The sequence below is a fragment of the Fundulus heteroclitus genome, unplaced genomic scaffold, assembly GCF_011125445.2.
Source record: "Fundulus heteroclitus isolate FHET01 unplaced genomic scaffold, MU-UCD_Fhet_4.1 scaffold_722, whole genome shotgun sequence".
NCBI lineage: Eukaryota > Metazoa > Chordata > Actinopteri > Cyprinodontiformes > Fundulidae > Fundulus > Fundulus heteroclitus.
In genome coordinates this window covers 51305-59219 of record NW_023397168.1, presented here as the reverse complement: position 1 = coordinate 59219, position 7915 = coordinate 51305, and the positions used below count along the sequence as shown (strand labels likewise).

At 41.7% G+C, this 7915-nt stretch overlaps 1 long non-coding RNA gene across 1 annotated transcript; it reads right to left on the bottom strand.

Annotated features, from left to right (window-relative positions):
- Positions 1-4021: 4021 nt before the first annotated feature.
- Positions 4022-6913, bottom strand: LOC118561805. Its single transcript, XR_004930279.1, has 2 exons — positions 6380-6913; positions 4022-5674 (listed from the first exon to the last, which is right to left on the bottom strand). It is a non-coding gene; the product is annotated as an uncharacterized LOC118561805 (long non-coding RNA).
- Positions 6914-7915: the final 1002 nt, after the last annotated feature.

Here is a 7915-nt window from a genome sequence, read left to right as displayed (position 1 = left end):
ATGGCGATGCCCAACTGGACATACTTGGTTCTGCTATCCCATTTTGACATAGCATCCTTTAATCTACTTCTGCATCCAAGTGCTTACGCTTCTCCAGATTTCACCCTGTAAAACCGCGGCTTTATTGGTTTAGCATCACCCACATCCACATCGTGTTGATCAAATGTGTGCGACCAGGTGTGTCTGAAAATAGACATGGAAAATCCTGTATCAATTCCGCTAACTGTTTAGCACGACGACCTGCGGTAGTGAGCCAACAACGTGTCCAACTTGCCCAAAGTTTTTCAGAGTTCTTAAAACGCCCATGAATCAGAGAGCTGTCCAACCCATCCACGTCACTGTCATCCCCCACAAGTGACAGTGCGCTGTCCGTGGTGCCGAAAGTCTCGCTCCTTCCAGCAAGGTTGTTTACGGCACATGCAGGCATGGCATCATTACACTGTGACTGAAATAAATCATCACAAGCATAATATGGTTTTAATATGTTGACATGACACAACTGGGTTTTCTTTCTCCGCTCTGGCATAGAGATTAAATAATTCTGATCGGAAACACCGCTCAGAAACTGTAAATGGACCAGTGAACTTTGCCTGAAAAGGGAAGTCATAATTGGACACAAAGCCAACACTTGATCTCCCGGCAGAAATGTACGCACCTCTGCACGCCGATCAAACAAATTTTTTCATTTTTTCCTGCGCCACAGTCAACTTCTCTTTAACAAGTTCCCTTGCCCGATACAAGCGCCTTCTAAAACCATTAACATAATCACCAAGTTTTTCGGTGGAACAGGCTCTTTCAGCCCGTCGCCACCACAGCCAACGGACCCCTTCACAGTGTGTGCAAAAACTAGTTCATTTGGGCTAAACCCGGTACTTTCCTGGGTTACCTCCCTGGCAGCCAGCATCAGCCAAGGCAATCCTTCCTCCCAGTTCACCCGCCAGTTCGTACAGTAAGCGCGCAGGAGAGGACTTCAGAGTCTGGTGGAAACGCTCTAACGCCCCCTGCCTCTCCGGATGATACGCTGTTTGCTTTTATTGTGTCGCACCCGTAGCTGGTTTTAGAACCTGACTGAACAAATGTGATGAAAAATTAGTGCCTTGGTCAGACTGTATTAATTTAGGGATACCAAACACCGAAAAAAAACTGAGTGAGTGCACGTACCACCGACCTAGCTGTTATTGTACGTAACGGATAAGCTGCTGGGTAACGTGTACTTTGACACATCACAGTGAGCAGATATGATGACCCAGCCTTTGAGCGGGGTAACGGACCCACGCAGTCGATTATCAAATGCTCAAATGGCTCAGATGCGGCAATAATTGGGCTCAAAGGGAACGGTTTCAAAACCTGATTGGGCTTGGAAATGACCTGACAGACATGACACACCTTAACATAAGATGAAACGTCCTTTTTCAGACGAGGCCAGAAAAAATGTCTTAGAACTCGGTCATACATCTTACGTACACCAGAATGGCCAGACTCGTCATGAGCAACTTTTAAACACTGCGGAGCAAAGTTTAATGGGAACCACTATCTGAAACACCGGTTCCCCCACAATGTCAACATGTGGTAACCATTTTCTCACCAACAACGAGTCCTGCAGGAAGTATCCACATGCACAGTCTGTTATTTCACTGAGTGGGCGAACCTGATCGAAAAGATTCTTCAAAGAAACATCGGCTTGCTGCTCCGCGACGAACTCACTGCGAGATAGAGAGAATGGAAAATTAGACAAAGGCAATTTAATTTTCCTTGCACCTTTGTCTTCTTTCTCGCTCTGAGCGCGCACCATGGCCCTGGTACACCGCGCATGCGGTAAATACATTTGCGAATTCTCCATTATTCTCAGTCTGAGAAATGACTCGCTGAATGGGGTCCGATGTAACCAGCCCACCTAACGGCACAGTGTCCGCCCACAAATGCGTTCCAGCTAAACCGTTTCCTAAAATCACAGATACGCCGTCAATTGGCAAAGCAGGGCGCACAGCTAATTGTGTGATTCCAGTAAATAGTTCGCACTCTAGAGACACTTTATGTAACGGAACAAACATTACATTTAATCCCATTCCCCGAATCGGGACACAGGCACCTGTCTCAGACTCAGCCGAGAACGGCAACACGTCAGCTCTAATGAAAGAGTCAAACGCTCACGTATCTCTCAGGATCTTAACTCGAACCTTTTCCTCGCCACTTGGCAATGACACAAAACCCTCACGAATGAAAGGCAGATATGAGACACCCACTTCAGAAGACCGATTTTCCTTCGTGTCCTCCAAAGAACTCCGCACCGGAGCAGCCAACCTACTCCTTTCGGGGCAGTTTGAAAACTTTTTCGTTTCAACTTTCAGCCGATGACAATTTGCTTTAATATGTCCGCGTCTGTGACAGAAATGACAAACCCGCTCATCATCCCGAACCAGCAGATTTTTAAATTGTATTGCCTCCAGTTGATTAGCGACACCAACCCGATCACTGCGGCTCACATTTTGACCAAAACGCTGTTTAAAACCCACAGGACCCGAATAATCCTTATGAGTCAGCACGTACTCGTCCGCCAACACTGCCGCCTCTGACACGTTCTTAGCTTTCCTGCTCATTAATGTAGGTTGCAATATTTTCCGGTAAGCCATTTTTAAATTCCTCCAACAAAATGAGGTCGCGGAGCTGATCAAAGTTTTTAACATCTTGCGCAGCGCACCACCGATCAAATAAAGCAGTTTTAACACGGCCCAATTCAGTGTAACTTTGATAGTCGGCTTTTTTATAGTGGCGAAACTTTTGTCTATATGCCTCAGGCACGAGTTCATAAGCTTTTTCCACTGCACTCTTTACTTTATCATAATTTCAGCTGTCACCAGGTGACAGCGAGGCATAGGCTTCCTGCGCTTTACCGGTAAATACGCACTGCAGAAGCAGCGACCAAACCTCCTTAGGCCACTTCAGCGTCTTTGCCACACGTTCAAACAGGATGAAATATTTGTCCACATCCAACTCACTAAACGGTGGAATCAAGCGAATACATTTGTTTATGTCAAATTCTGCCCCAGTAGCACTGCCGGCCTGATCAACAGAAACGCGAGCAGAGTTGCGTCTGGCAGCTGCCTCCAATTCCAATTTGCGCATCTCAACTTGATGCTGCAGCTCTTTCTCTCGAAGCTCCAAACGACGCATCTCCAATTCCAACTCCATTTTACGCACATCAGCGTGAAACGTCCCAACTTCACCCTGGGTGGTTGGTTCTGGAGGTGGTAAAATGTTTTGCTCAACTAATGCGGCATGCAGTCGCCTTTTAATAATCTCCTTCCTCTCCTGTTTAACCACAGGTACTTCAAACTGAGCAGCAATAGCTATGAGATCGTTTTTAGTAGCACCACTAAACTTCTCCAAAGAAGGTTCAGCTACAAAACCATCCAGATCAAATTCCATTTTAAAGCAAAACTGTAATCACGCGTCACAGGAAAAAACACCCAAGTTAAACGGCAAAAACAGTGTAAAGTGAAAGTAAATTGAAACAAGTGCACAACGGGCCCAAAGCAACCATGTCCCCACTATACTTTACCTGCCTGTCACGACTCACCTGCCTAACTAATTCCTGGCTCTTCACGTGGATTGGCGGCGGGTTTATTAAGCACCAAACCAGTAAGAAATTAATCTCACGGATTGCCCCCGAGATCACTGCCTACACAGTGAACGCCAACCGCAAACCACCACGACACTACCAAAACAACAAACAGGTGAAGTCTAAAGCGACAGCACCACTTAGCCTAGCAGGAGACACAATCACTAAAACAGAACCCACATTGATGCACAAGCCCCAAAAAACACTTCACTCACCTGTATATTGGATCACTCCACCAACTTGCCACAGCTGCCCACAACAAACTAGTTAACAAAGCCGTGCCACACCCACAACAGTGATGTCACTGCTCGCTTCTACAAATAGAAACAAGATGAATAAAACATCATGCAGTCAAACGAACAAATCTCTAAACTGTATAAATTTAGTTTTTTTTTTTTTTTGTTGTTTGTTTTTTGACGAGCCCCCATTTGTTACGACCCGGCTCGACTGGTCGCAACAAAAAAACTGGGGGACACGGAAACAGGCAGTGCTTTCAGCCTATAAAAGGCATTTATTTAAAAGAATCAAAAAACTGGTCTAGACGTCGGAATCAGACGGCAGCTCGAATGGGGCAATCACGCTTGGTCCCTCCACACCAGGAAGCCCAGACCCCAACCTGGTCTGGACTGGATGGCTGTCTGCAGCGCGCTTGCTTCGACCAGGGGACTCCCCTCCTGAATGGAACGGCGCTCCTTAAGTACAATCCAGGTGGCCGCATAATGGAAGCGCCTCCCACTTAAAGGACCTTAATTGATAGAATTAATCGACAGTCATAGCACACCGGACCGCGCAGCAGGGCCGTCACAGCGGCCGTAATTCCTGCGCCACGACAGTCAATGCGGGGTCTACTCTTGTATTATGTCTATGGGCTGCAGCACCTTATTTTCGAAAGCTGTTTTTTTAAAATTAATTAATCGAAATTAACGCGTTATTTTGACAGCCCTAGTTAAAATGTAAGTTGGCTTTAGGATGAAGCTGTAACTCTATTTCTAGTTTATTTGTTAGGGTGTCAATGTTAAAGAGCTAATGAAAACATTGACTTTAAAGCATTTGGGAAATAAAATTTGGTATATGAAAACGTTTTTATTTTTTATTCAACAGATTCAACAGATAAGTAAAAGTCTGATCTCTTGTTCATTGATGCTGCGGGGTCATTCAAGTTTGGCTAATATTCGGTCAGCACACCACCTCTTCCTTTCTGTAAAGGTAAGTCCTCCATTCTAATTCATAACCGTCTAATCTTTAATGGCAATTTGGACATATATCAGGAAGGTAAGTAGAAAAATATGGACTGTTTATAGTCGTCACTACAAAACTATCCATATTTTTATATAAATGTGACACCAAGGACTAATATAAATAAAAAGTAACTGTGACTTTTTTTAAAGGTGCAGTTTGCCGTGGCCAAGGTCTGAACGGATTCTCCTGAACAGATGAGCTGCGCCATCCCCAAAAGGCTGAATGATTGATGTTTCCTGCACCACAAAGAATTAAATGGCCTACAAATATGCTAGCAAAATGAAATGTTAAAACTTAACAATGTTTTACCATTTTAAAAGTTAAATGTAATTACATTTAGTGTAAACAAATTGCATAAACTCAATAAATGAAAAACTGTATCTTCTTGCCAGTTCATGTCCATAAGATACACTTTAGACATCCACTTGATCTAATTATGAATAAATGCCAATTACATTGTGAAAACTTTGAGCCTCATGATAACTCTTTCCACATGTATGTGGACAATTGCAGTCCTCCTTGTGGCAGTTACATCCTTAACAGAGGACTGCTCTCCTTTATAAGTGAATGCTGGTAGAACAAGGTTAAATCGCCTCTCAAACAGCAGATCTCCAATGGTAAAGCCTCTGTCTGCCGTCACTTTATCGCCAAGACGAAGATACTCCAAGAAGCCAGTGTGTTCCCTGCCCCATACATTTTTCTTCTTCTTTTCTCCTAGGTGTGATCCATCGGTGCCTGTAGTTTCAGCATGTTTATTCATAGGTGACTCTGACTATGGAGCGGTCCGGTTAGCCTCTGCATCACACCGGCTGTCATCTGTCAAACACAAGACCACAATAAGTTTATTAAACAGCATAAAACATACCAACACCAAGCTAATAGAGCACCACCTGCATCATTACTTATTCAAATATTCATATCAGCACATCATTTTTACAAACACCCTGTGTTAGTATGTGGGATGACATTTGTAAGGTTACACAGTCAAAATCTAACAGCAATATTTTGGGTTCTTTACTGTGGTAAGAGGAATAAAATGGGTCTTCATTTTTAAAGTCCGATTTTCAACATACATTTATACAGTTATATATTTGTAAATGTCACAGTTCCAAACAAAATATTTAATTACACAGCTAAATGTTCAGTTTGTAAAACAAGCATTTAGTTTTCAGATTAAATATTTAACTCCAAATAAAAATTGTAGTTTACAAACTAAAAGTTTACTTTGGAGCTAAATATTCAGCTTATTTAAATATTTAACTTGGAACTGTGACTTATTTATAGCTTTATGAATAACAAAAATATGAAAAACAAACCCTGCCTTTTATCTCTGATTGTATAACTTTACAAACAGAACTCCATAGACCTACCAGCAGGGATGTAAAAATATCCAGATAATAATTTACAGAGGGAACAAAGCCAAAAGACAGCTGTCTTCATGTGAAAGCATGTTTTATCAAGAGCGACACAAACTAAGGAATAAGAGTTAAAGATGGCTAATGTAAACATCCCTTAGCTTACCTGTGTCTCTCCTCTTTGTCTCCTTGATTTTGTTTTTAATGGAACTTCGTAGCCCAGCCACTTTTCTGGCGTCGTGGGTCTTCTGTCAGTCTTTTGTCCACAAAATGAAAACAAAAAACATACAGTCGCTTCGGTGGTTTCTTCAAATTTTAAGCTTTTAATCACAGGCGAGGAGGTTCTTCATTCTTCGGCTGGAGTTGAAGGAAGTAGGGCACCCCGCATCCGAAGCTCTTGTTCCCTGTCGATGATTAAAACACTCCTTCTCCACATAAACCTTTCTTTTACACCCGTTATTATGACAACCTGTAACCGTACAATTGATCCCGGTCTTCCTCTAAGTCATAATGACGAGTAATTTGAGACGAAGTAGCTGCATAAGTCGCTTTTCAGCTAGCTAAACAGTGACAGGAAGTGAGCGGTTGGAAGTCTCGCACAAAAAAACGTCAACTCGCTGCCTCTGTATTTCCGCCGAAAATAAGGTGCATAGTACACTGAAAAAAAAATAAAGTACCTTACACGATAATTTTTTTGTGAAATCCGGTAACGGTTGACTGAAGAGAAGGATTCTTGCAGTTAAATCTGTTTCTGCTGTGAAATTCTCCGGTGAGTGTTGTGATGTATTTTTGCAACCTGAAATGAAGCTAATGCTAAATGGAGTCACAGGTATTACTGCTTGTATGTTTCGACAAGGAAAAAAAAAGAAACATAAAACAAATCGGAGAAATGTGTAACACTGGAATATTTGAATGATTCTCATTTTTGTTATGTACAAACATATAACGGTTTGAATACAGTGACATGTTTTTTGCAAGCTTGCCATTAGTTAAATATTTTTTTGTGATAAATGGGATTTGTTGCTCCTGCATACTTTTGGACTTTAATAGTTAATTAAGTTATATATATATATATATATATATATATATATATATATATATATATATATATTAGGGCAGTCAATCGATTAAAAAATTAATCTAATTAATTACATACTCTGTAATTAATTAATCTAAATTAATCGCATATAATTTTTTCTGTGAAAGTATTTTAAATATTTAAATTCAAATGATTCAATGAATAATCAGCATTAGATACATTAAAGTTCAAAAACTCTTATTCACATTTCATGCCTTCAGACGTTTTAACATGTGTCATTGTGGCATATGTGGCACACAGTAACGTAGGGGACACAATGAAAATAAATGAACACAACCCTCAATATCAACATATTACAACAGTAAAGTGATGTCTGCGCTACTTCCGGGTTACGCCGGTAGACAAAACGCCTAAAGAGGAATTCCAAATCGTCGGATGTAGGTTTCTTTTGTTTACCGAAGGACGAAGAAAGAAATTGATATTTTCGATGAAAAAGGACCCAGGCAGACAATTCCATTGGACTGTAGGAGCCATCATACCCCGACAGAATTTGCAGTCTACACTTCATCTCCGGTAAATACAACTTAATTTTGCACTGGTCATTGTTCTGCTTGAATAATTAAAGCCGCAAGCGTCGATCGGCCCTGCAGCCAAGCGCCTTCG